This window comes from Lepidochelys olivacea (assembly GCF_965140295.1).
Source record: "Lepidochelys olivacea isolate rLepOli2 genome assembly, chromosome: 1".
Classification (NCBI taxonomy): domain Eukaryota; kingdom Metazoa; phylum Chordata; order Testudines; family Cheloniidae; genus Lepidochelys; species Lepidochelys olivacea.
This window is the reverse complement of record NC_140411.1, coordinates 44,497,478-44,524,657: the sequence shown is the minus strand read 5'-3', so window position 1 is coordinate 44,524,657 and position 27,180 is coordinate 44,497,478. Positions and strand designations below refer to the sequence as shown.

At 43.0% G+C, this 27,180-nt stretch overlaps 1 protein-coding gene and 1 long non-coding RNA gene across 2 annotated transcripts in view; one reads left to right on the top strand and one right to left on the bottom strand.

The window, feature by feature from the left end:
* Positions 1 to 27,180, top strand: part of SPATA13 (spermatogenesis associated 13) — a 328,609-nt gene that overhangs the window by 83,819 nt on the left and 217,610 nt on the right. The window lies entirely within an intron of this gene.
* LOC311525665 lies at positions 21,109 to 26,237 on the bottom strand. Its single transcript, XR_014712835.1, has 3 exons — positions 26,131 to 26,237; positions 22,047 to 22,149; positions 21,109 to 21,847 (listed from the first exon to the last, which is right to left on the bottom strand). It is a non-coding gene; the product is annotated as an uncharacterized lncRNA (long non-coding RNA).

Here is a 27,180-nt window from a genome sequence, read left to right as displayed (position 1 = left end):
AGTCACAGAAATAAGAGAAGAGTGCCATTGTGTGAAATCTGCATGCCATATGAAATCTGTGGCCACTTCATAGCTGATCTGCTGATGTTGAGAAAAATTGTGAATAAATTCTAGCAAATCTGTGACTTGCCAAAATATCAGCAGGTATTGCAGCTGCTGTCTCAGAACTAAAGGAAAATATGCATGAGTGTACAAGGTGGTATTATTTATAATTTTCCTTCATGTATAGACATGAGGGGCCTGATCCGAAGCCCCCTGGGGTAGTGGAAAGACTCCTATTCCTGTCAATTTCGGTGGGCTTTGGTTCAGGTTCTAGGATCAATATAGTACCCTGATAACAGAAGCCAACTTTGCTATAATGGAGGTGTTTTAAGGATTTGTTAGTTAATGGTTATAATGCTATATAAGTGTTCAGCTAATCAGTGTGTAAAAAGCAAACCGCTCTAGGTAACACCTGAACACTATCGACGGATTATTAAAAATGGTCTGAATGCCAGCTTTTTAAAGTGAAGGAAAACGTGTTTTGCCTAGCAGACTCCAAAAGGTGACTATTGTGCCAAAGAAAACATAGCAAACCATGTATTTTAATACTCTTAAGAGAACAATGTTTAAAGTTACACACAGGCTTTTGTCTTCCAGGACATGACTTCAAGGTTCTCTTCTAGTAGCTTTTAGTGATGTCATTGACTAAAGTGCAGTGGTCCTGTGTTCCTTATGCTGCTTTAGGTGTTGCTGTACGATCCGTAACTGTAGTGAGAGAAACACACAAACCTGAGATCAAATCTTGGCAGGGAAGCAAAGGAAGAAATTATTTTTTAAATCTGTTTTTAATTATTTTTAACTCTTGGTCTATACACACACCTTGTTAGTGCACTAGGATCTTACAGAATGTTTGTGTATAATTCAGAAAAGCCTTTCAGTTCATCTTTGAGTTACTCAAGGCTATAATTGGTGACAGGTTTCAGAGTGGTAGCCATGTTAGTCTGTATCAGCAAAAACAATGAGAAGTCCTTGTGGTACCTTGGAGACTAACAAATTTATTTGGGCGTAAACTTTTGTGGGCTAAAACCCACTTCATCAGATGCATGGAGTGGAAAATACAGAAAGCAGTATAAATATTACAGCACATGAAAAGATGGGAGTTGCCTTACCAAGTCGGGGGGGGGGGGAGTCAGTGCTACAAGGCTAATTCAGTTAAGGTGGAAGTGGCCTATTCTCAACAGTTGACAAGAAGGGTTGAATATTAAAGGAGGAAAATTACTTTTAAGTCTGTTATTGAGTGTCCAGGGAGATTGAAGGGTTCTACTGTTTTTTGAATGTTACAATTCTTGATGTCTGATTTGTGTCCATTTATTCTTTCTACTTAGAGACTGTCCAGTTTGGCCAATGTACATTGCAGAGGGGCATTGCTGGCACATGATGGCATATATCATATTGGAAGATGTGCAGGTGAACGAGCCCCTGATGGTGTGGCTGATGCGGTTAGGTCCTAGATGGTGTCCCTTGAGTAGATATGCAGACAGAGTTGGCAACGGGGTTTGTTGCAGGGATTGGTTCCTGGGCTAGTGTTTTCTTTGTGTGGTGTGTAGTTGCTGGTGAGTATTTGCTTCAGGTTGGGGGGCTGTCTGTAAGCGAGGACTGGCCTGTCACCCAAGGTCTCTGAGAATGAGGGATCATCGAAGTGGCAATTCTTCAACAACAAAACTTCAAAAACAGACTCCAATGAGAAACTGCAGAACTGGAATTAATTTGCAAATTGGACACCATCAAAGTAGGCCTGAATAAAGACTTTCAGTGGATGGGTCACTACAAAAAGTAATTTTCCCTTCTGCTGATACTCTTACCTTCTTGTCAACAGTTGGAAATGGGCGACGTCCACCTTGATTGCATTGGCCTTGTTAGCACTACAAAAATAATTTTCCTCCTTTGATATTCACCCCTTCTTGTCAACTGTTGAGAATAGGCCACTTCCATCTTAATTGAATTAGCCTTGTAGCACTGACCCCCCACTTGGTAAGGCAACTCCCATCTTTTCATGTGCTATAATATTTATACTGCTTTCTGTATTTTCCACTCCATGCATCTGATGAAGTGGTTTTTAGCCCACAAAAGCTTATGCCCGAATAAATTTGTTACTCTCTAACGTGCCACAAGGACTCCTTGGTGTTTTTTCAAGGCTATAATGTTTAGCCAGGGCTAGATTACATTATTGACTGAACAGTGATAGACTGTAACTGACTATATAACGAGGCGCTTACCCTGCCAGGTAATACCTACCCTGGCCATTCTCCAGAATTCAGCACTGGAGGAGGCCACAGAGGTTTGTTTACTTTGTACAGTGCTTTACAAATCTTTATATGAACATCTTTGCTCATTCCAATCCACTCTTTTAATCCTTTTTTATTATTTCTCTCCCTTGCCCCATTTTTACTGAAAGATAAAAGAGAAATCCAAACTCCCACTTTGAGAAAGGGAGATGGGGAGGGAGAGATGGGCCCTGTCTCCACTTGAGGAATCTTCATCAAACTTTCCCATTGTCACTAACAGTTCAGCTCTACTTGACTTAGCAGGGATGGGAGCCCTGTACAGACAGGCTGCTGCTGGCTTTTAAAAAAATTATTTATTTAAGCAGTATAGCATGGTCCCCTGCTGAGGGCGGAGTTCCATGACAGATGTGTTTGTTATGGTGTTGGGAAGAGGAGTTCATGTAGGGGAAATCTGGAGTTTGTCAGCTGTGACAGTTTTCTGTCATGATGCCACGGGTAGAGCAGCTGATTCTGCTCAGTCTCCAGAGTCCTATCTGATCCTTGCATGTCGCTGGATCCCATTCGCAGGCCACAAACTCTTGAATGTCTACTTCTAAGTTGAGACATATAATGGGGCTTAACATGTATTTTGAAAAATGCGATCCACCTGAGCCTTCATTATAGCATCATCTTTAGGAGCTGACAGTTATCGTGAAAAGAGGTGGAATAACAAGGCTGATCACGTATAAGGTACCCTATATCTGCAGGTGGGAGGTGAGATTTAACTCTCTAGCCATATCCATTAATAAAGCACTTAACGCTGTCCTTGCTTAAGTCCTTTGACATCCTACCGTAGAAGATGCTATGTATTATTACAATTGTTTTATTTTATCTATATTGCAAAGAGGAGATGGTCTGGTAACAAAGGGTAAAGGGAGAGGTTTTCAAAGGCACAAACGGCAGTTAATGCCATCATTTTCTGTAGGAGTGTGATGGACGGTGTGTTCGCTGGTGGCTAGGGAGTTAGGCCCATGTTTGCCAAGACTCTAATCTTCTCCCCCGGGCCATGATCACACCCTGTGGCAGTCTGTCTTTTGATGGGAGTTGACCCTAACTTCCAGTCACGTCACCAATCAGTCTTATCTCTCCTGCTGTGAGGGGGATTCCAAGGAAGATATGGGTCCACCTATTGACCCCTGTGGATGTCCAATCCCAGATAGGGCTTTCCAAAGGTTCCCCCAGGGAGATTCTAGAAGTGAGGGTTTTCATGCTCCGGGTAATGAGGAAGGTTGGTAAGGGAGCCCAGGCTCTCCCACTCCACTGGGCTCTGTAAGAGGTACCAATGTCCAGCACCCTGGAATGCCTTCAGGCTGCCTCCCTAGGCCCCACTTCCTACCACGCACTCTCTTGCCAAAGTCTTATAGCTTGCCACAGTAAAGGAAAAGATAAGAGTTGAACTGCCAGCCCCTCTGGGCTCAGTAGACTGGCTTTTTCTCTCAAGAAGGTTTCTGCAGCGCCCTTTCCCAGGAGCTCTCGGGGTAGGTCTCTTTCTCTGCTCTGTGAGGCCCCTTCTGAGCTGCCTGGCTGGCTCCCTTTTAAGCTCCACCTCTAGCTGGTGCATGCCCCGCAGGTGTGGCTAAGCAGGGTTGCCTGGGCCCTGAGTTGATCCTTATTCCCTTCAGTTCCAGTGTGGGGTTTATACACCCTGTCACAGGGAGTTCGGTGCCTAGCTGCCGTTTATGTCTCTATAAATCACCCACAAAATGGGGGAAAATTCTGTCCCCTCTAGAGCCACGGAGGACCCAGACATCAATGGAAAGGATGCATTTCTGCTGGTCAGGTGGAGAAGGAAAGATCTGGAGAGCTCCATGGGGACTCCATGTGCATCCACAACCTGTGGGGTCAACTGGAGTGGAGTGGGAGCAAGGTAGGTTGACCCATGGCTGTGTGGATTTGCTCGCCATTGCCCCAACGGAGGAGGTGGAAATATTGCCGCTGTGTAGGCTGCAGTAGCAGCCACAGAACAGCCTAGGAGAAGGATTGCTTTTCTCCAGGCCCTGAAGAACACCCTTACACCAAGCATGGCTGTAGGAGAGGGCTTAGCTTTCAGTGCTTGTTATGAACAGCACAGTTAATCTTAAGTTTGGAAGTCATGTACTATTCAGAAACTACTGGGCATTTCCCCATTGTTGAGGGGATCTTTGAAAATGTTTTCAGACTCTTTATAGGGTTAAAAACTCAATCAGAAATCAATGGCCTTTCAAAACTTTGAGCATGGGACATTTGAGCTGAGCCATGTAGCCGTGTGCCTTAATTCCATTGTTTATATTGCTTGCCAACACAACAGCAAAACCTGATATGAACTTTAAGAGCTGCTCCTCATTTTAGTTCCTTGAAAACAGCCAGTGCAAATACGAGGGAAAATTTCAGTCCTGGACTGGCTAGTTAAACTGGCCTAGCTAACCGTTCCATTCAAACGACAGTGCAGGGCCTGCTCCCAATGAACTCCCACTGTCTTCATTGGGAGCAGGATCGAGGCCAAAGGAAGTAAAATAATAGAATGCTTAGGATATTTTGGACCTAATCCAAAGCGCATTGAAGTCAATGGTAATCTTTCCATTTACCTGAGGCTTTGGGTCAGAGTTTAATGGCAAGCTATTCTGACATTGTTTCCTAAACAACAGCACAGATTCAGGCAAGATAACAAAGGAGCCAGTGTACATTACAAACATTTAAGTAGACAAACAGAAAGGGAGAATAGTTCTTTGAGAAGTCTGGGGATAAAGTCTAGTTCAAAGAATCAAACTTGCTATGGGCCTAGGGCAGGGCACAGGAACTTGTGGGGTGACAACATTGAGCCAGGGGCTGAATGGCAGTGGGGGTGCAGGGCTATGGGGGGGAAGTGGAGATGTAGGGACACATGGGGATGGGGGTAGTTGGGATGGCTGAGTGGGGATGCAGGGCCACATGGGGACAGGGGCAGATGTGTCTGACTGAATGGGAGAGGCTAGGGGTCAGCCAGGGTCTGCACTGGGGAGGCTTTCCAACTCCTGAACAATTCCCCCCCCACCCATCCCCCCCAAAAAAGAACTGTTCCGTACTTCTCCCACCCATACCCAACAACCCTCAAGGTTCACTCCCAGGCTCCTTCCCAGCAATTACTTCCCTCTACCTCAGCTCCTCCATTACCCCTGGCTCCCTCAAGCCTTGGCACTGCTTCTGTACATAGGAGTGTGCACTAGTGTAACTGAGCCAATGTGTCTAATGTAGACAGGGTCTACACAGCTTCAGTGCTGGCGGCTGTGTCATCATCATCCTCATCAGAACTCCCCGCACTGGGGTTTGTAAAAGGTGCTTTATCTTTTTATGTTTGTAGCAATAACATGTAGAGTGGGAGAAGAAAGCAAATGGAAACTAACTCGGTCTATTCCCAGCGTTACTCACTTTGCAGTCTAAACAAGATAAAGGTTCGTATCACAACTGAAATATATCTGTAGAGTTGGATTTAAGGTGTGTGTATGTGTGTCTATAGGGTGGGACATGTTCCCTCCCACCCATTCCAAAGCTGCAGAACAGGACATTTTGCTTTAGTTGGAGAATTCTGTCAAGCCATAACAGCTGGGGAAATGAACACTGGGCAAACAACAGACCTCGAGGGGCACATGCTGCTCTGGCACATTTTATTTTTGAGTGGAAATTAATAGTTTGTTCTGCTATTTAGTTAGAGTTATAACATGGTATATGTTTTACTAGAGATAAAGTTTACTTTTACTTTGGCTATGATTATGTGCATTTAATATTTATACTGCAACAGCAGCCAGAGGCCCCAGTCAGAACTGGCGCTGGGGTGTTAGATACTGTACAAAAGCATACCAAAGACACTTCCTGCCCAGGAGAATTTAAAACCTAATGATTTTGGTTCATTTCACACAAAGGCTATTCAGTAAGGGATGCAGTCAGACGTCTCCATGTGATCGTTCTCTCTCTTTCCCCCTCCTTCCCTTCCCCCCACAAAATGCCCTGCTGCGTATGCTTCTAGATAGCTAACTGACTGCCAAGTAAATGGACAATGAACCAAACAAGGCTTGGTATGGCCAAACTACTGACCTGATCCTCATGAAAGCAGCTGAGTACCCTCAATTCCCAGTGACTTCCATATTTACTTCAGTTGGAGTGGAGTATAGGCAGAGCCTTGTAGGACTGGGCCCCATATTATCATTACAATACCTCTATTTTGTTACGAAGAAAACTCTTGTGAAAATCAGATTGAATAGTCAAGGTTCACCCTAGCTATCCTTGTCACTGTCAGATTGAATTAATGGAACCTGGAGACAGGAAAGATCTTGTCCAGAGTGTGCCAATGCAGGATTGTTTCCTGCCTAATTTAAAATGACTAGAATGTCAGGGCTTTTCTTGCTTCCTCTGAGAAATTATTCCATGGTCTAATAGGCCTAACTCTTTGAAACTTTTTCTTGATATTCAAACTAAATTTTACTGTACTCAGTATCATCCGAATGTCCCTAGGTATAACTCTTCAACCACTTTAATTCATCCTTTCTTGCCCTTTATTTTCTGCCTAAATGTTTTTTAAAGAGTACAAACTACTCACTGCAATGTTCAATTCAAAATGTTTTCCTACCAGTCTGGCATGCCATTTTAAACCTATATACAACACAATCTGCAGATTCTGTCAATGAATTCCTGGCCTGATATCAATGGCAAAACTCTCACTGACTTTAATAGGGCCAGGATTTCACCCTACATGTGTTGTAGGGAAGAAGTTTTTTTCTCATCTAAAGTGTGCAGCAGTTTCCAGGGATCTAAATAACAGGAACTGTAAAATCAGCAATGACAGTACAGATTTTTTTGAGAGAGAATGGTAAAGAGAATACCAGCAAAGAACATGGGACAGTTTACCAGAGTTTGGGCAGGAAAGGTATATTTTGATATTTTCCAGCTTCATACTTTGTAAAAGTATATTGAAAGCCCAGTGAGGCCAATTACTTCTGAATGATTTAATATTAAAAATGACAGGCAGCATCAAACATAAATCTCTTCTAATGAGACTTAAATACTGTCACTGGGTTGGCTCTGCTTGTATCAACAGTGTGCTGATTACACTAGCTGGGTGCATGACTACCAAAAGCATCATAAAGCCATGTGATGAAACTCAAATGTGTTTGGTTTGGAGAGAGTTTGGTGGCTTATCACAAGCTTATCTGAATTCTTTTTGCCTAGAACCCAGGCTGGAAATCTCACTAGAATAGGCTTAATTCAGTGATCCTTGTTTTCAGCTCAGCAGTAAATAAGAACCATTTTGCTGTTTCTGTTTGTTTCCAGATGAAGTCAGGAAGTGAGGAGGGAAATGAAAATTAAAACAAACAAGCTGCTTACATGAAACTTTTTTCCAGTCCTGAAAAAAGCTGTTTCAGATCAAGTTAAAAGTGAAGTTTAGACAGTTCCAGTATTCCAAATTTGTTCTCCCAGCCTTATTAAACAGTCATCTGATTCAGATAGGGGATGGGCCCAAACCAGATGTAAGCTCAGCATAGCCCTGAGCTATGTGTGGGAGTTGAAAGTCCATCTGGATTCAAATTTTGTAAGTGACCTCTTACTTTGTACTAGGGCTGCACTGCAGCAAACCCCCAGATCAAACCTCCTCCCAGACTTTGAAGTATTCAGAATGTAGATTCAGTTCAGGTACAGTTACTGGGACTACTTGCATGCATAAAATCAAGCAGGTGTACACCTTTTTGCAGGACCAGGGCCAGATTGACAGGCACATTTTAAAGTCATATTTTCTGTGGACTGAAGATTTGAAGTTGCAGTTATCACACCTGCCCCAGAGGTCCCAAGATGACACAACTGAGTTATGGCTGCAAAACAGCTTGAGGAACCACTCAGAATCCAGCACTGTGGGAATACACTGAAAATGTTCTGTCACATTAGTCATAGAAGCCACTTCACCCTTTGACCCCTCAATTAGATTCTGACTATGTAGTAGTGCTGGATGTGAAGTTTTAATTTTTTTCAGGAAAAGTGTAACTGTCATTAGCAATATGAAGAAAAATCCTATCTAGATTTTCAGAGACAAGTTGATAAGTCATAGGTTTCTGCATAATCTCGTTCTCGACAACATGCAGGTTCAGAAATTAATCTGAAATCACCCAGTACAATAAAGATGTTTTTCATGCTGCTTTTTGCAGTCTGTGCCTGACGTAAAATGGGAGTAAGGAACACTATTACTTTGAATAAGATTATTTCATAGAAATTGCAGTAAAAGCAGGTTAAATCTTCTCCATCACATTCAATAGAACAGATGGATGAAGTCAATTTGAAGCCATAATAAAAGAGGCAGAGAGAGGAAATTTAGCATGTATTTCTACGGACAGAACCAAAGCTAATATTATAGTCAAACTCATTGACCCTTTGTCACTTTTGATGTATTGCTCCAAACTGGCTTGATACTAGTCAGTTAAGTAAAGTAGTTCATTGTGAATAATTTTGTATTAGTTCTTTTCCTCCAAAAAAAATATTTTATTGATCACAAAGTAAAAAATCCTTTACTTGTATTGGGAACAAGGATATAGGTGGGCTTGCCTAGTGGTTAGAGCAGGAGTCAGGTCTACGGGGCAGAGCAGGTGGGAGAGGATATTTAGCACATACTGGAAGAGGATATTGCTCTATGTTTGTTTTAAAAGTGGCCAGTGAACTTTGTAAAATACTCTATGATAATATCATTATTTCAGGGAATGAGCCTGGTGACATTCCTACCACTTATTGTGAAGAAGTCTACTGAAGAGAATTTCTTGTTTTTCCTGGACACCCCCATGCCAACACTTATAATTTAGTGACTGTGTGCAGTTAATGTGAAAGGCTTCATAGATACTCTGCAGTACCTGTGCTGTGGTTATTTTATTCAACCCCTTGGGAGAACAGCAAGTTGAAACTTATAATTTTTAGCAAGCTGGTGATTAAACTGCTTCCAGTAGTCTGAAGCCCTGATGCTGGGATCTGGCTAGATGCACCAGTCAGGGTAATGCCAGCCATAGGGATAACATTGAAAAGCTATGTCCAGGTCTTTAAATTCAGATGTAGAAACCAGAACCTTTGCATTTATTGGTTTCTTTATTGCTCTAATCCTTGAGGCCAATGGACAGACGCAAATAGCTCCTTGTGATTAGTGCCTTCTGCTTCATAGGGGATCTTACAGAATGTATAGAACTCCTCACATCCAGATGCTCACTTGAAGATTTTATCCTGGGACTAGAGTTGAAGCTTCTAAAACATTGCCTGAACACTCAGCTCCTCCTCCATGTGGATGCTTTCTTCTGCCTCAGTCAGAGTGTCTTGAATGTTAGCTGAGAATGGACCAATGTTTTCTGTGTTTTTGAACAGGATCACATCCAAGTTGTCCTTGATCATTTTGCAGCACTTGGCAGAAATAATCTAGAACTGCAGAGTTTGTGAGAGTATCTTTTTTGCTTGGAGTTAACCAGAACATTCCTGACTTTCTTAAAGTGAATAAAATCTTCCTCACCAGATCTTGCAAACCTTCAATCTCATTGTAATGATGTAACATGGGTAGTTACTAATAACTAATACCAATGTAACTTTTACTAATGTATTTCACATACTCCTCAAAATTCTTCTTCTCCAGCAGCTTCTTTTGCACAGTGAACTGGAAAAAGTTCCAGTTACTATATTCAGTGGACTGTCCATTGCTGAGAATATCATCCACTGTTAGTGATCCAAGTCTCCTGTCCACATAATCCACCAGTGCCAAATTGTGACACTGGCTACAGGAATCCAAGACTCTGTTTTGACAGGAGTCCTCTAAACCTGGAGAAGAATTGAAGTTTCAGTTCTCCAAACATTGCCATGGATCGTTTTTGTTGTGTATTTGGTTGTCATGGTAATAGCACCTTGTTGTTGCTATGGCAACTGAATTAGATTATTAGGGGATAGCCCAGCCAGTTTTGGCTGGTTTTGGTTAGTTCAGTGGTGAAAATAAATGGCTGCTTTCATGGCTCACAGCTCTCTGTGTCTCAAGTGATTTCTTCCTAAAACTGCTGCCCCCAAGGATACAACAAAGTGGCAACGAGGATGGGATCTCTGTGCTGCCCCAGCAACAGAAGGAAGTAGAAGTCAAGGTAAAAGAAAAAACAAAAAACAAAAAAAACTACTAACATCTTTTAGCTGTTGGAAGGGGGTGAGAACTGGCTTCTTGGCACTGACTGTGAAACCTGAAACTAAAACCATGGCTACACTTACAGGGCCACTGGAACCTTTTGAGGAGAATATAGTGCAATGGCATGTGTATACTGAGCGTTTTGAGCTTTTTGTTATTGCAAATGACATTACAGAAGAGAAGAAGGTGCCAATATTCTTAAGTGATGTGGGGGCTAAAACCTACTCTCTGCTACGGAGCTTACTACATCCTGTTAAGCCTGAGACCAAACCTTACAGTGACATTGTGGAAATCCTGGGGTCCCATTTTTCCCCAAAACCACTGGTAATTGCTGAAAGATATAGATTCCACAAAAGAGACCAAAAAGAAGGTGAAACAGTTGTACAATTTGTAGCAACTTTAAAAAGGCTAGCAGAACACTGTGAATTTAAGGAGATGTTAAATGATGCCCTGCGTGACAGGTTAGTGTGTGGCCTGTACAGTGAAGCTCTACGGAAGCGCCTATTGACAGAGGCTCAGCTTACCTTACAGAAGGCTGTTGATATTGCGATCTCCATGGAACTGGCTACAAAGGAGGCGCAATACATCGGTGCATCCCCTAGGGAGCACAAAGTGTCACAAGAACCTACCCACAGAACTGTGCAGAGTCAGGAATGTTACCGCTGTGGTAAGCTGGGTCACCAGGCATCAGAATGCTGGTGTAAGGACCTGGTGTGTCGACACTGTGGCAAAAAGGGACACATTGAGTGTGCCTGTAAACAAAAGAAAAAGAGGCCTGTGGCTGGCTGACCAAAAAGGGGAACCTGCATACCCTAGAGCAGACCCAGGATGACCAAGGTGACACCTCATCTCAAGAACAAGTGCCGCTGCACGTTTTGTCTTTGGCAGTGGGCTCACATGAACTGGGTAACCCTGTTGTTGGATGGCAAACCTATATGCATAAACTGGACACCGGTGCAGCCATCTCGCTGGTCTCCAAGATGGTGTATAAAGAAAAGCTACAGCATCTTCCGCTTAAGGCAACAAAAACGGTTCTGAAGACGTATATGAGAGAAGCTGAGCCCATGTTGGGCACTATTGATGTTAAGGTGGAGTTCAATGGATAGGCTGCTAAATTGCCACTGTTTGTGGTGAGAGGTAATGACCCACCCTTAATGGGTAGGTCTTGGCTTGGGAAGATTCAGCTGAACTGGGCAGAAGTGTACCAAATGACTAAAGAAGAAACTGGTCTGACCACTATACTAAGGATACATGCTGCTGTTTTCAGAGAGGATCTGGGAAGTATGAAGGGAATCACTGTGACATTGAACATTAAACCTGACAGTCAACCAAAATATCTGAAAGCCCGAACTGTGCCATATGCCATCAGGCCGAAAGTTGAAGCGGACCTGGAGCGCCTGGTCACCAATGGAGTCCTAATACCAGTTACCCATAGCCCATGGGCCACTCCTATCATTCCAATAGTGAAGAAAGATGGCTCCCTCTGGATTTGTGGTGATTTTAAAGTTACTGTCAACTCGGTGTTGTGTACAGAGCAATACCCGCTTCCCTGCATTGATGACCTCTTCACAGGTCTGGCTGGGGGACAAAAGTAGAGTAAGATTGATCTGAGTCAAGTGTATTTACAGATGCATGTCGATGAAAAGTCCCAAAAGCTGTTGACTATTGTGACTCATAAGAGGCTTTATCGATACTGTCACCTACCCTTCGGAATAACATCTGCTCCTGCCCTGTTCCAGAGGGCTATGGACCAGATCTTGTGTGACTTCCAGGAGTTCAGTGTTATCTGGACGACATCCTGGTCACTGGAAGGAATGAAAAGGATCACTGAAAGAATTTAGAGGCCACCCTACAAAGACTGGAAGAGTATGGCCTATGAGTCCGCAAAGACAAGTGTGAATTCTTCCAGCCCTCTGTTGAATATATGGGACAAATCATTGATGCTATGGGTCTTCATAAGGCCCCTGCAAAAGTTAAGGCTATTGTGGAGGCTCCCCTGCCTTGAAATGTTAGCCAGCTGCGCTTGTTTCTAGGACTATTGAACTATTATGGAAAGTTCATCTCACAGTTAGCCACACTGCTAAAACCACTTCATGAACTCCTTGGGCAGAACAAGGCCTGGAAGTGGACTGAAGCCTGTAATGTTGCATTTAACAAAGCTAAGGATGCATTGCTAAATTCTGAAGTTCTAACGCACTTTGATCCATCCTTACCCCTACAATTGGCCTGCAATGCCTCCCCTTATGGAGTGGGAGCAGTCATGTCACACATTATGCCTTCGGGAGAAGAGAGACCTATTGCTTTTGCTTTACACACTGTGACAGGGTCAGGCCAGATGGCTACAGGAGAGTGATAGAAGGCAGATATATTAGCCCCAGGTTAAGTAGGTCCCTTTTCCCTGGGTAAGGTAACAGGGAAGGTTCCAGAACAATCAGGAACTTTCTGGAAACAATTAAAGCAGACAGGCTGATTAGAATGCTTGCAGCCAATCAAGAAGCTGCCAGAATCAATTAAGATAGGCAGGCTAATCAGGGCACCTGGGTTTAAAAAGGAGCTCACTTCAGTTTGTGGTGTGCGTGCGAGGAGCTGGGAGCAAGAGGTACAAGAAACTGAGAGTGAGAAGGTGTACCTCTGGAAGATTGAGAAGTGCAGACATCAGGAGGAAGGTCCTGTGGTGAGAATAAAGATGTTGGAAGGAGGCCATGGGGAAGCAGTCCAGGGAGTTGTAGCTATCACGCAGCTGTTACAGGAGCCACTGTAGACAGCTGTAATCCACAGGGTCCTGGGCTGGAACCTGGAGTAGAGGGCAGGCCCAGGTTCCCCCCATCCCTCCATTCCCCCAACTCCCTACTTGATAGCGGAGGAGTTGACCTGGACTATGGGGTTCCACCAGAGGGGAAGGTCTCTGGCCTCTTCCCCAATCCACTAGGTGGATCAGCAGAGACTGCAGGGATTGTTCTTCTTCCTTTTCCCCATGCTGGCCAGTGATGAGGCTAACTGAGTGAATGGCAGATTTGAGCCATGAAAGTGGCCAAACTGAGGGCTGCCGTGAACCTCTGAGGTGAGCAAATCCGCCAATAAGCGCAGGACCCACCGAGGCAGAGGAGGAACTTTGTCAGAGCACTCTAAGCAAAGCAGAAACTAACTATGCCCAAATCAAACATGAGGCATTAGGAATTGTTTTTGGAATTCAGAGGTTTCATCAGTACCTGGTTTGGGCGGAAGTTTACTCTTCTTACAAACCATCGACCTCTGACTTCAATTTTTGGACCCTACACAGGCATTCCCCCATTAGCTGCTAGGTGTATGCAACATTGGGCATTGTTACTTTCAGCGCACACATGTGAAATCAAATATCGGAAATCCACTCTGCACGGCAATGCAGATAATCTCTCAAGGTTGCCTTTGCCAGTCAAACATCAAGATACTGCCCAAAAGGAAATCTTCTACTTTGAACATGTAGCAAATACACCCATCACTGCTACTCAGATAAAGAAGGCAACTCGCGTTGAGCAAGAAATTGTCCCAAGTTATGGACCTGGTGATGCATGGAAAATCTCGATGAACCTCTCTGGTCTCACCTGACCTTGTTACCTACCTGTCCAGGAGGACGGAGTTATCGATCCAATCTGGTTGTTTGTTGTGGGGGAGATGTGTCATTATCCCACCACCACTGAGACCACAGATGTTAGAACAGCTACATTCTGGTCACTGTGGAATAGTGCGCATGAAGGAAATTGCACGAAGCTATTTTTGGTGGCCTGGATTGGACAGTGCTATTGAAGAGAAAGCAAGAGCTTGTATGTCATGTCAGGGTGTCAGGAATGCACCCCAGTGGGCGCCCCTACACCCATAGGACTGGTCTGAAAACTCGTGGCAACGTATTCATGTTGACTTCACTGGCCCCCTTGAAGGAAGCTTGGTCTTGGTGGTGGTAGATGCCCATTCTAAATAGCCAGAAGTCTCTATAATGCAGTCCACTACTGCAGAGAGTACTATCCAAAAACTAGGGGGACTCTTTAGTCATTTTGGTCTGCCAGAATAACTTGTGAGCTACAACAGACCGCAGTTCTTCTCTCAGGAGTTTCAAAATTTTATGAAGGCAAATGAGATATACCACATCACTTCAGCACCATATCATCCATCCACCAATGGATTAGCTGAAAGATTTGTGCAGACAATGAAATAAGCTTTGAAATCAGCAAGGGGACAACACTCCATTCAAAAGCATCTGGACACCTTCTTACTTTCCTACAGAAACACACCTCATGCTATGACCAAGGCATCCCTGGCCTTTCTAACGATGGGACGACAGCTGCGCACTTGCTTTGATCCGCTGAAACCTTCTGAACCCAGACAAATTGTGCAACGTCAGCAGCAATATCAAGTCATCAGATGTGCACCCAGAGCAAAAGACCAAACCTTTAGCACGGGACAGCCAGTTTTGGCTCGGAATTTTACTTCTGGAGCTAAATGGGTCCCTGCCACAATCATCGCTCAAACAGGACCTATTTCCTACACAGTCCGGACTGCAGAGAATCTCACCTGGCGGCAACATGTAGATCAGCTGTTGCCAGGTCATGCCAGTCCTCAGGACACATCTTCAGTGGAGTTGTCTGACTTCACCTCTTCTGGTGAGACACCGAATCAAAAATCACCTGTTCCTGACTGTTCTCCTCCATTACTGCCAGCGGCTGAGATACCCCCTTGCCCGGAACAAGCTGATACCACCTCCTCACCCGTTCACACTACAAACCCATTGTCAGGCCTGTGCCCAAGGTACTTTCGGGTGCAACAACACCAGAAGTTCGCTGTAATCCACCTAGAGACAGAAGACCTCCTCAACTAGCTAGGGCGAACCCACGGTTATGGAGCAAAATAATTCCTAGTGTTTAGCCAGGAATGGAGGCAGTCTACCACCTCCTTTAGTTTAGTTTTCAGAGTAACAGCTGTGTTAGTCTGTTTTCACAAAAAGAAAAGGAGTTCTTGTGGCACTTTAGAGACTAACCAATTTATAAGTGCCACAAATACTCCTTTTCTTTAGTTTAGTGTTTGTTTTATTTAGGGGATGTTCTTATTAAGGGGAGAGGAGTATGTTGTGTATTTGGTTGTCGTGCTAATAGCACCTTGTTGTTGCTATGGCAACTGAATTAGATTATTAGGGGATAGCCCAGCCAGTTTTGGCTGGTTTTGGTTAGTTCAGTGGTGAAAATAAATGGCTGCTTTCATGGTTCACAGCTCTCTGTGTCTCAAGTGATTTCTTCCTAAAACTGCTGCCCCCAAGGATACAACAGTTTTCTTTGCTGAAACATCTCTGCATCTTCTTAAATGCATGAGTTGCCTGCTTCAAGGCTCCTTGTGTACAATGGCCACTACTTACTACAAGCTGCATGATGAATGTGGGGTTCAGAAGAGTGGATTTCTCAGTGCTCTGCACACCCGGTGTTGTTAGAACCAGCATTTTAGATCTTCCTTACAGCTTGGCATTGAGCTCATTCAGAAGGTTTGTAACTATTGCGGTAGGATGCTGGAAGCATCTGCATCTATTTACAATGTCACCTGAACGTGAGAACCGGCGTTTGCATTGCACTTTTGTGGCTGGCATTGCAATGTATTTACATGCCAGATATGCTAAACATTCATATGCCCCTTCTTCAACTACCATTCCAGAGGACATGCTTCCATGCTGATGACGCTTGTTAAAAAATAATGCTTTAATTAAATTTTGACTGAACACCTTGGGGGAGAATAGTATGTTTCCTGCTCTGTTTTACCTACATTCTGCCATGTATTTCATGTTATAGCAGTCTTGGATGATGACCCAGCACATGTTGTTCATTTTAAGGACACTTTCACTGCATATCTGACAAAATGCAAAGAGAGTACCGATGTGAGATTTCTAAAGATAGCTACAGCACTCAACCCAAGGTGTAAGAATCTGAAGTGCCTTCCAAAATCTGTGAGGGACGAGGTGTGGAACATGCTTTCAGAAGTCTTAAAAAAGTAACACTCCGATGCAGAAACTATAGAACCTGAACCATCAAAAAAAGAAAATCAACCTTCTGCTGGTGGCATTTGACTCAGATGATGAAAGAGAACATGTGTCGGTCTGCACTGCTTTGGATTGCTATCGAGCAGAACCCATCATCAGCATGGAGGCATGTCTTCTGGAATGGTGGTTGAAGATGAAGGGACATATGAATCTTTAGGACATCTGGCATGTAAATATTTTGTGACGCTGGCTACAACTGTGCCATGCAAATGTCTACTCTCACTTTCAGGTGACATCGTAAACAAGAAGAGGGCAGCATTATCTCCTGCAAATGTAAACAAACTTGTTTGAGTGACTGGCTGAACAAGAAGTAGGACTGAGTGGATGTGTAGGCTCTAAAGTTTTACATTGTTTTATTTTTGAATGCAGTTATATTTTGTACATAATTTTACATTTGTAAATTCAACTTTCATGATAAAGAGATTGCATTACAGTACTTGTATGAGATGCTTGTATGAGACTTTCAATGAGTTGAAAAATATTATTTTTTGTTTTTTACAGCACAAATATTTGTCATCAAAAGTAAATATAAAGTGAGCACTGTAGACTTTGTATTCTGTATTGTAATTGAAATCAATGTATTTGAAAATGTAGAAAACATCCAAAAATATTTAAATAAATTGTATTCTATTATTGTTTAATAGTGCGATTAATTGCGATTAAAGTTTTTGATCGCTTGACAGCCCTAAATGTAACTATTCCACCAGTAAGGTCACATTTATTCTTTATTTATTCTTATGTCTACTTAACTTAAATTTGTTAGTCTCTAAGGTGCCACAAGTACTCCTTTTCTTTTTGCGAATACAGACTAACGCGGCTGCTGCTCTGAAACTTAACTCCAATATTTTCCCTGTCAGCTGAGATTTATAGAGGAGTGTTGTTTTGCCTTTTCATTGTGCACATTTCTTTCTCCACTTTAACCACCTTTCCAAAGAGCCGCTTGGAGTCTCAGCATTTCCTTCTTATAATTTTCCACATCTTCCATTTTGGTGGCAATTTAATTTAGCTCAGTTGCTCATGCTCTGACATTCCTAATCGACCTTCAGTCCTAGTTCACATGCAGTCATAGACTTGTCTTCAGTACCACTTATCTTGTGACATAAATTCATTATTCTTCCAGTGCTAGAGCACACCTTTTCTACAAAATCTGCCTTGTTTGTGATGCGGTCTTTCACTGGTGGGTGTGTTTTGTTCAGTTTTTCAGCATTGAGGCTAATCTATGAAGGAATTCTAATATTCCTTGGATTTCTCAACCTGTTGGTTGAGAATGAAGCAGTACTCAATTGTTGGTATATTCTCTCCCAGGGAGGCTTTTGGTAAATATGAACATTGCAGAGGAAATGTCTTTTAAATTGCACCTGCACCCTGTGTGACCTGATGTCTCCACACAAGTCTGTAACTGCAAAGGGTTCTCGTTCTCCTTCCTACCAGGAAAATACCAGGAATTTTCTACAAACCCCTCTGCAATTTCATACTGAACATTCTATGTCCTGGTGTATAAAGAAATTATAATACTACAAGGACTAGCTGAGAACCTCCCTGAGCATTTTGTGTTTGAATAAGAAGTCGTTCCCAGCTACAGAAAGAAAACGGCTGGCATTGATGTGAGCTCTCTTCTCAAAACTCTTTGCTTTCTGAGGGGGATGTGGACTCCATTTTCTCACAGTCTCCCTCATGGCCCACACCATTAAGATGTACTTGGGAGTATCAAGGGTAGGTAACCCTGTGCCTTCCAGAAGGAAGACACAATGGCACATGGATATTTTTAACAGACTCTCGTATTGTAGGAAACTGTGTTAGCAAAACAGAACAGTACAAATAACATAGACGACAATCATCTCTAGAAGGTTCGTGGCAGAGATGTTCTCAGGAACTACACATTGGGGCCCTGGACATTGCAATGAGCCATATAGCGAAAGCCTCCCATGCTAGGGAACAGGCCATATGTCTACACTGGAATAAAAGACCCATGGCTGGCCCAGGTCAGCTGACTTGGGCTTGTGATTTTCAGGCTGCGGAGCTGTAAAATTGCTATGTGAATGTTCAGGCTCAGACTGGAGCCTGGGCTCTGGGACCCTCCCACCTCGCAGGTTCACAGCCTGAGCCCAAACGTCTACACAGCAGTTTTTACAGCCCCACAGCCTGAATGCTGTGAGCCTGAGGCAGCTGACCCTGGACCAGCTGGGTCTTCCTTCCTTCCTTGGGCATTTTTGTCATTAGTCAAAATGGCTGCTATCTCCCATTCATATCTGTGTGACTGAAATCACAGGCTGCACATAGTCAAAATGGCAGCCAACAGTCTACAGTCTTTGCAGATGGCAGGGACTCTGCTCCAAGTGAAAGAAGCTGCTATCTCCTATTGTGTTTAATTGCTGTGTAGATGTACTCAGAGGGTCCAGATTCCTGAATCCCCCATTATCTTTCACAGTCAGATGGGGGGATGTAATCAAGAATCCCTGTAAATGCCATGGGAAAGTGGAACTAGGGCCACCTCAGGCTGGAGCAGGAGTTGAGCTAGTTTCCTGCTACTTTCTGGGTATAGTCTGGGAGCTATTATTATTTACTGATTGAATTAAAAGTCCTTTTGAGTCACCTGAAGCAGCTAGAAAATTAACATAGCAAAAGGCAGCAATGAAGTCAAACATAATCATCCTGGCTCATCGGTGACAGCCAGTAACAAAAATTTCCTACGGTTGGAGACGGGACAATAGACGGGGACGCTCTGAGTTACTACAGAGAATTCTTTCCCAGATATCTGCCTGGTGGGTCTTGCCCACATGCTCAGGGTCTAACTGATCGCCATATCTGCGGTCGGGAAGGAATTTTCCCCTGGCTCAGATTGGCAGAGACCCTGGGGAGAGGGGGGATGCCTTCCTCTGCAGCATGGGGCACTTGCAGGTGTAAACTAGTGTAAATGGTGAATTCTCTGTAACTTGAATAACTTTAAACCATGATTTGAGGACTTCAGTAACTCAGCCATAGGTTAGGGATCTATTTCAGGAATGGTTGAGATGTTGTGGCCTGCAATATACAGGTCAGATGAGATGATCACAATGGTCCCTTCAGACCTTAAATTCTATGAGTCTAATATTAATTTTAAAATTTCAGCAGAAATTGAGAGCTTCATTTTTGCACTGGCTGCAATTTCCATATAGTTATGGCATAGCCAGGCAGAATGCACTACAGTATTTCAATGTACCCTGTTTGCAGCACCCTCAGTGTGCTTCCAAAATGTTTGCAGACAGGCTGCACTCCCACATGTCTAGTGTATTTACTTTTTAATTAAATTCAGAAGAGGTGCCAATGCTGATTAATGCAGGTCTGCCATGTTTAAAGGGGCTTTGTAACTGGGGCCCCAAACACATGATCATATTAGTTAAGATCCCTTGATCATGATTAAACTGAAGGTTAAGTCTCTTGAGAAAAGAGTCTCTTGAGAAAATCTCTGTAGCTAAAGAGTGTAGTTTGATTTTGTGAATCCACAATCTCCCAATGTTATGCCTTTGGCAAAGTGGAATATTGTGTTTATCTAACATAAGAAAATGATAATAAAAAATCACACAACCATTACAGTATGGTAGCTGAGCATATCCAATGCAAAATTTTCTTCAGTGAAACAGAGTGGTGGTTACAAAAACAAACAAAAAAATTTTTAATTCTGAGTTTAAGCACAGATTTAATTCCACATGTTGAAACATTCAAATAAAGTCACAGAGAATTACTGTTCAAATCTGTCGCTAGCAAAACATCAACCAGAATTATGCAGCAACCCTACGCAATCTAAAGAGAAGGAAAGGATGCAGGTGCAGTGTTTGAAAAGAGTAATTCCACTGAGAATATTTCATTTAAAGATGTTTTAAAAATGGATGCATGTTAGGGGAAAAGATTTTAATCTTGGCAATATATGCAGGATGACACTACTAACTATACCAATTCTACCAATTGAGAAATGCTTCCCCATATTTTCACTGGTTTTTAGATACTCAGTACAGGAAAAGTAGAGCTTGATCTACACTTAAAAGTTAGGTCAACATAGCTATGGCAGCCAAGGGTGTGAAAAAAACCACATGCCAACCGAGATAGTTATGTCAACCTAAGTCCCAGTGTAGATGCAGTTATGTTGACAGAAGATTGCTTCCACTGATGTAGCTTCCATTAATGTTGATTTTCAATAAGTCTTGGAGCACTAGAGAAATTCCAGAAAATTGGAAGAAAGCTAATGTGCCAATTTTTGAAAAGGGTAAACAGGATGATCCCAGTAATTATAAGACTCTTAGTCTGACATCAAACCTGGGCAAGATAATGGAGCAGCTGATATGGGACTCGATTAAACAAGAAATGAAGGACAGTAATATAGTTAATGCAAATCAAGATGGGTTAATGGGAAATAGATCCTGTGAAACTAACGCGATATCTTTTTTGATGAGATTACAAGTTGGTTGATAAAGGTAATAGAATTGACATAACATACTTAGACTTCTGAAAGGTGTTTGACTTGTACCATGTGACATTTTCATTAAAAAACTAGGACAATATAAAATTAACATGGCACCCATTAAATGGATTAAAAACTGGCTAACTGATAGGTCTCAAAATGTAACTGTAAACAGGGGATCATCACTGAGCAGGTGTGTTTTCCAATGGGTCCCTCAGGGATCAGTTCTTGGCCCTACACTATTTAACACTTTTATCAATGAACTGAAAGAAAATATAAAATCATCACTAATAAAGTTTGCAGGTGACACAAAAATTGGGGGAGTGGTAAATAGTGAAGAGGACAGGTCACTGATTCAAAGTGATCTGGGTCGCTTGGTAAACTGGGTGCAAGCAAATGCAAAATATGCATTTTAATACAGTAGAACCTCCGAGTTAGGGACATCTCGGGAATGGAAGTGGTCCGTAATTCTGAAATGTTCGTAACTCTGAACAAAGCGCAGTTTGGGCTCCAGACCCAGCAGCTGACACTCCAGGCCAGGCTCCAGCAGCAGCTAAGCTCCCTCCTCAGTGCCAGCAGCTTCCTTGCAGGCAGCTTCTTTCCCTGGGTCAGACTGAATGTGCAAGCTTGTCCCCCTCCCGGCAGCTCCAGTGTCTTCACCTGCTAGCTGTAAGGGGCTGCTCTGCGTGTGGAAGTAGAGGTGGGGTGGGGGCAGGCAGCCCAGATGTGCCTACCTTTAAGATGCAATACAGGCCCAGTACAGTATTTCTTGGGGTTTTTTTTGTTTGTTTTGGTTCTGGTCTCTGCTGCTGCCTGATTGGTTACTTCCGATTTCACATGGTGTCCAGTTGACCGGTCAGCCTGTAACTCAAGTGTTCGTATCTTTGAGATTCTGTTGTACAGTTGAAAGCAAATATGTACATCTAGGAAAAAAAGAATGTAGGCTATACTTATAGAATGGAGACTATCCTGGGAAGCAGTGACTCTGAAAAAATATTTGGGGGTCATGGTGGATAATCAGCTGAACGTGAATTCCCAGCGTGATGCTGTGGCTAAAAGAGCTAATGCAATACTAGGTGCATAAACTGGGGAATCTTGAGTAGGCATAGAGAGGTTGTTTACCTTTGTATTTGGGACTGGTGTGACTGCTGCTAGAATACTGTGTCCAGTTCTGGTGCCCACAATTCAGGAAGGATTTTGATAAATTGGAGAGGGTTCAAAGAAGCTACAGAAGAATGATTAACAGATTAGAAAACATGCCTTATAGTGATAGATTGAAGGAACTCAAACTATTTGGCTTAATATAGAGAAAAAAGGGGTGACTTGATTGGTCTATTTGTTCCCCTACATGGGGAATAAATATTTAATAATGGGCTCTTCAGTCTAGCAGAGAAAAGCTGAAGTTACACAAATTCAGACCAGAAATAAGACATACATTTTAATTAATCATTGGAACAATTTATTAGGGGTCGTGGTGGATTCTTCATCACTGGCAACTTTTAAATCCTGATTAGATATTTTTCTAAATGATCTGCTCTAGGAATTATTTTGGGGAAGTTCTGTGCCCTGTGCTATACAGAAGGTCAGACTCGATGATACGATGCTCCCTTCTGGCCTTTGAATCTATTAATCTGTGACTCTACAGAGTCATAAATTTGGTCCTAAATCTGGTCTACTCCTAAAATTTAAGCCCTGGTATAGACAATGGAAGAATTCTTCCTTCGGTCTAACTACCACTATTCACTCTTGAGGGAGTGAATTAACTGCAGTATTGGAAAAAAACCTTCTGTCACTGGTGTCTACACAACGGCACTACACCAGTGCAGCTGCAGCGCCAGAGCTGTGCCACTGTAGCATCTGTAGTGTAGACATACCCTTACACTGAAGGAAACACTCCTTCCATTGGCTGCGTCTACACTATGGGGTTATGCTAGGATAGCTATGGAAATGTAGGAGTATCAGTATAGTCTCTATAGTGTAGACATGCTGTAAGCGGAATGCAGCATATGGCTGAAGGTAAAATACCTTAATATACTTCTACAATGTTAGTCCAAGATCTCAGATCAGCAAAACACTTGAACTTTAAGCACATGTTTACGTGCCCTTTTGAATGGGAATGTACTTAAGCACATAGAACCATAGGGCTAGAGGGGACCACAAGGGTCATCTAGCCTAACCCCCTGCCAAGATGCAGGATTTGTTGTGTCACATGTTTAAATGCTTACCCGATTTGGGGCCCAAGACAGTAGTAGCTGAAAGTCCTAAGTATCTGAAGGCTGGTTTGTGTGTGAAACGAGTTGACAGTATCAGGCAAGGAGAGAGGTTTGAGAGTGAGGGTACCCTTCGAGGCGGGGGTGTAATTCTCTGCTTGAGACATACCTGTGCTAGCTGTGATTGAACTAGTGCTCTAAAAATAGTGCGTAGCTGCAGCTGCACAAATGGCTAGCTGCCCGAGTACATGCCTAGGGTCAAAGGCAGATTATGGTTTTGTGGGGGCCCTGGGCCAGAGCAAATGGGGGCCCTTCCCCACCCCTTCCACCTGCAGTCCCTCCTCCCATCCACCCGGTGATCCTGCCAGCGAAACGGGGTCGGGGCACGGGGACTTCTCTTGCTCCCCGGCAGGAGCGCTAGGGTTTTATTTAGACCCATCTCTAAATATTAATAACATCTAGTAAGCTATTTTAAAGGAGGCACTGGTTGGAACTCAATAGTGAAGATTGCATTTTGAAACAAACGGGGCATATTCTCTACACATAGGTGGCCTTTCCATGTGAAATTTTACATAGGGTTAGTTTGTATGCCCTTTGTATTTTCTGTGTAATCTTTGTTAGGTTTTGTGTGCTAAATTTTTAATAGGAAATGTCTGAAATCAGTCTCTGACTGAAACTGTCAGGGTTTTTCACTCCCTCCCCCTGCCCCAGTATGTATATTGAAAACAACCTGGCCAAAAGATGAATATTGAGTCATTCTGGAACAATGGGTAGATTCTGAAAAGCAATATTTAGGACTATTTTATTTTTAACATTACTCATCATAACTGAAACTTAATCAGTCAGAAGACTGGTTCATAAAATATTCTCCTTAAGAAAAACTCACAAAGAAATCTTTTTCAAAATGGCCACTGGATTCCATCATTCACAATGGAACTGAGGTCACAGTCTGCCCTCAGTTAAGATGGCCACCATTTCTCTACATCTTCTATTAGGAGGAAATTCAGGTTGCTCTTAACAAATATAGTCACTGTCTCCCATTGTACCAATGGGAGCAGAGTCAGTCTGCTCCTAGGGAAGATGGAAGTACCCTATGCAGTTGGGAGGCAGAGAGAAGCACTTTGAGGAAGAAGTGAATATAGTGGGACAGTGAGGGGAGGGAAATCCAAGAGTCAGGGAGGAAAATTGGCACTGTGAGTATAAGTGAATATAGGAGGGGACCTGAGGAGATTACGGAGAGAATGTGAGAGGGTCAGAAAACTAAGGCAGGATGTGGAGGATAGAATGAGTAGGAAGGCAGGATAGTGATAGGAGATGGCTAGAATGGGATTCCCCACATGATGGATTACAAGGGGTAACTGGAGTCCTTCTTCAAACAGCCAGCAAGGAGGTTCTCATTTATGTTTTGTATTTAAGGTTGGTTGTTGATTCTGAAATGATCACAAGAAAGTTAGGAGTGGACAGGTTCCCCCCAATGGCCCCAAATTCGGATGACAGATAGAAAAAAGTGATTTTATAAAAGTGAATGATTTTTTTATCTAATCTCATAAATTTTGGGGGGAAGGGACTGGAGAGAAGGATCAGATTCATTTGTTTTGGATGCTTGTATTTGGTAATACTGTTTCTATTACCCTCTTGTCAGTTTCCTTCAGCCCTCCTAGACTGTCTCCAGACAAAGAACAGGAGTTGGTGGAAGTCCGGGTCTGATGAACTCCCTGCAGTTTGTTGCAGGGGAGCTTCCCCTGTGGTGAACCATGGGAAACCTGTCAGATCCAGGAGCTGGCCCAGTAATGGAGCTTATAGCTCTGTTTGTCAGGAGAGTTTGCCTGCTAGCTTATCCTTCTCTCTCTACTTTTCTCTCCCATGACCTAGCTCCTGAAAGCTACATGCAGAAGGATGATGAACATAGGAAGTTCATTGGACTGAAACTACCATTAGCTGCCATTCTGGGGCTGAGTAGACAGCAGAAATTGTGTCAATTAGACTTTCAGTGTGATGACTAATGCTTAAAACCTTTTTATCCCCTCAAAACTAGGAATTTAATACATAGAAACTTAATTGTGAAATAATATGACCTTGCGAGCCCCTCCATGCCAACTTGCAGAGAGACCCCATGTTTGTATTGTAACTCACCTCAGGTCTGACACAATCATTGCCCCAACATGCTGTTGATGTAATATATGTCCCAAAGGTGTCCTGTAAGGTATCATGTATAAACTGGTGATATCCTAGTGCCAAAAATCATTTTGTGATATATGTATGTGTTGAGTTCAAAGACTTATAAATGTTTTGTGCTGGAAATATGTTCTTAAAATGTATTTGGGAGGTAATGTATAAAACCAGCCTGCCCTAGACAAAGGAATGTGTATTTACCTGTCTGACCAGCTTGGTTCTGGGCAGAGGGCAATGAAAGCACATTTACATATAAGGTAAACAGAGCCATGAAGTTAAACAAGCAGGAGAAAAGATCATTAAACAATCACCCTGGGGGACAGAATCTGCACCCCAGCAAGACTTCCTGGCTTTTGAGACAGAGACAATGGACTTGTGTAATATAAGAGGAGCAAAAAAGCATTTTAGTTATCCAGCACTGAGGGGGCATAGGGTACAGAACCTCTAAGCTTGCGAAAATTGGGTTCCTAATCTGGAGGGCTAAGGATGCTGGTAACTTGATATAAGAAAATTGCTTACACAAAGATTGTAACTAGCTAAAATTAAGTTTTAGTCATGGAAAGAATGATTTGTTTCATTTTATTTGTAACCATTCTGGTCTCTTTTGTTCTCGCTTAGTATCACTTAAATCTCTGTTTTGTTGTTAAACTTATAAACATCTCAGTGCTGTGTATTGAAGCGAAGTGTGAGTCCACAGCTAGCCTAACAAGCTGTTGATAGCTCTGTCTGTTTGGAGGCAGTGAACTTAATAATTTCTGTGAGTGTTCATTGAGACGGGACACTGCAGAGAGATGTCTCTGGGGAATTGGGCTTCACTGACTTACCTGCAAGGCAAGGTTTAGACTGGCAGAGTTTTGAAGAGCTTGCTGGCCAGGCAGACAGGCTGGTGCGACAGGGAACTCACACAGCTTAGCAGCATCAAAGCTCACTCTCTTGCTGGGACAGAGACATAACACAGTGGCTCACAGTTCTGGGTGACCTGAGCACAACGTCACAAATAGTTATGGTTGTGACCCAGATAACAGACCTGACTCAAAACTACAAAAGAAAAGAAATAAAAAGTGAAGTCACTTTTAGATTATGAACTGCCTACGCCTCTACACACAAGCTCATACGTTACCACTATGCTCACTACTGTACACTATCACCCACATACCACAACTGTAGCTCTGCCCGTCTTCCATACCTCCCATTACCAAACTGCCCCCTCCAAACACACGAAACTACAATAAACATCCAAACAACTAACAGTGTTCAGATGGGGTGTGTGGTGAAGGGGTGTGCAGAATAGAAGCATGAGGTGTAGTCTGGTATGCTTGGTAAAGTGGTGTTAAAGGCTGGTGTCCCCAGGGGACAGAGTTAAGGTTGTAGTGTGCAGTGGTAATGTGGGTATCTGAGGGGGTGGGGTAGGAACACATACTGTTAGTTGGCTTAACTTCTCATTTCCTTGCTTTTGTGATTTTGTGGCAGCTGTTATGTGCATAGAAACTTCAAATGCTTCATGACAGAGTTTCTCATATTTGAATATTTATAGCTTCTTCACCCGATCTCTCTTTGTGAGTATAAAGCTGCTATTTGCTGTTTGGGATACTACAGAATACTCCAAACCACAGGTGAGCTATTGTAGGCGTTTCCCAAGCAGTGAACCAGGATACTCTGCCACTCCTGAAAGAGACTCACTGGACTCTTGGTGCTTTACTCTTCTCCTTTCTGGGTCCTGAGCCCAAGAGCAAAGCGAGGAGAAGGGCTGCCACAGCAGCAAACCAAATCCTGGCTTCTCATGAGGAGACGCAGTGAAGCAGAGGGCTGGCTCCAGCACAGAGGTTATGTACCTATTATGAGAGACCTCTTCTCCACACACAGTGGAGCAAACA